Source organism: Palaemon carinicauda, chromosome 6 (genome assembly GCF_036898095.1).
Source record: "Palaemon carinicauda isolate YSFRI2023 chromosome 6, ASM3689809v2, whole genome shotgun sequence".
Taxonomy (NCBI): Eukaryota; Metazoa; Arthropoda; class Malacostraca; order Decapoda; family Palaemonidae; genus Palaemon; species Palaemon carinicauda.
Window position 1 is genome coordinate 95,865,262 of NC_090730.1, and position 2,366 is coordinate 95,867,627.

A 2,366-nucleotide genomic window follows, 5' to 3' on the forward strand; every position below is an offset into this window, starting at 1 on the left:
GAAGCAAAGGCCCTGAAAAGGTCCATTCCTCTTCAACACCCACTTCCATCACTCAACATCCACACGGACGCTTCGCTGGAGGGTTGGGGAGGTCACTCCCACCAACAACAGGCTCAAGAGACATGGTCTCCCCTATTCAAGACGTTTCACATCAACATCTTGGAGGCCATGGCGGTCCTTCTCACTCTGAAGAAACTCTCCCCGCCTCCCTCGATCCACATCCGTCTGACTCTGGACAACTCGGTGGTAGTCAGATGTCTCAATCGTCAGGGCTCGAGATCGCCCCAGATAATTCAGGTTCTTCTTCCGATCTTCCGCCTGGCAGAAAAGAAGAAATGACACCTGTCTGCAGTTCACCTACAAGGATTCCGCAACGTGACGGCGGACGCTCTATCACGGACAAGCCCAATAGAGTCGGAATGGTCTCTAGACGCAAGATCATTCTCCTTCATCTCTCGCCAAGTCCCGGAACTTCAGATCGATCTCTTCGCAACGAGCGACAACAATCAACTTCCTCGTTATGTGGCCCCGTACGAGGACCCCAAGGCAGAAGCAGTGGATGCCATGTCACTGGATTGGAACAGATGGTCCAGGATATACCTGTTCCCTCCCACCAACCTTCTGCTGAAAGTCCTCTCCAAACTGAGAACCTTCAAAGGGACAGCGGCCCTAGTGGCTCCCAAGTGGCCCCGGAGCAATTGGTACCCCCCTGATCCTGGAGCTGCAGCCCAAGCTGATCCCCCTCCCGGGCCCAGTTCTCTCTCAGCAAGTACAGAAGTCGACTGTCTTCGCTTCATCACTGAAAGTCAGGGACCTTCATCTCATGATTTTCTCTCCCTAGCCGCGAAGAAAAGGTTTGGGATCTCGAAGAAAAGTCTAGACTTCCTCGAGGAATACAAGACCGAATCCACACGATGGCAATACGAATCTTCCTGGAGAAAGTGGGTCTCGTTCGTCAAAGCAAAAAACCCTACGGAAATCACCATTGATTTTTGCATGTCCTTCTTCATTCACCTTCATGGACAAGGCTTAGCAGCCAACACGATTTTTACCTGCAAATCGGCTTTGACTAGACCACTACTGTACGCCTTCCAGATTGATATGTCCAGCGATATCTTCAATAAACTACCAAAGGCATGCGCTCGACTACGCCCAGCACCTCCGCCAAAACCTATCTCCTGGTCCCTGGACAAGGTGCTCCATTTTGCCTCAAACTTGGACAACGATTCGTGCCCTCTCAAGGATCTGACTCAAAAAGTTGTATTCCTTTTTGCTCTCGCCTCGGGAGCCCGAGTCAGCGAAATAGTGGCATTATCAAGAGACGAGGGCCATATCCTGTTCACAGATTCAGGAGAACTTACCCTCTTCCCTGATCCGACGTTTCTCGCGATAAACGAATTACCCACCAAGAGATGGGGCCCCTGGAGAATCTGCCCCCTGAAGGAAGATGTCTCTCTATGTCCAGTAGAGAGTCTCAAGGTCTATCTTCAAAGAACTTCAGACTTTGGTGGAGGCCAACTCTTCAAAGGAGAAACATCGGGGAGCGACCTGTCACTGAAACAACTAAGAGCGAAAATCACCTACTTCATTCGCAGAGCGGATCCTGACAGTACACCCGCAGGTCACGATCCTAGAAAAGTCGCATCTTCTCTGAATTTCTTCCAGAGTATGGATTTCGAAAGCCTCAAGAGCTTCACAGGATGGAAATCTTCGCGTGTTTTCTTCAAGCACTACACGAAGCAAGTGCATGAAGTCAAACATTTCGTGGTAGCCGCAGGTAGTGTTATGAAACCTGCAGTTTAACTCTGCATAGAACAGCGAGTTACTTGGGACTTTAACTCTACGGGTGCCTGTGTTGACCCTCGTGTGATACATAGTGATTTCATGGACACTTAGTGTTTCTAATAGACTGTTCTTTCCAAGGTGAAATGTCATAGACTTCACATGAGGGCCACATGCCTAGGGCATGATGTGTTTTTTCCTTTTTAAAGACTGACGTTCCTCTGGAACTTGTGCCTTCTAAAAATTTGAAATTCCTTTCAGATTCAAGATTGAAGTCTTCTAATTTCTATGTACATTATTTATTATTGTAAATTAACTTTACATCCTTTATTGCATTTATTACTACTATAACCTGCAATTATGACATAAAATGTCTATTTTATTACTTGTGCGTCTCTCTTAGCTCCTATTTACACTATGAAATACATGAATGTCATAGTTTCATTTACCCCTTTCCTTTGAAATGAGAAGAATAATATGTTTTGTCTGTATTATATACTCACCTATGCTGTGTAATATTCCTAATTGAATACTTACTTACGCCATACCTTCGAGACCAGATTGTTCTCTAACCATGGAATATA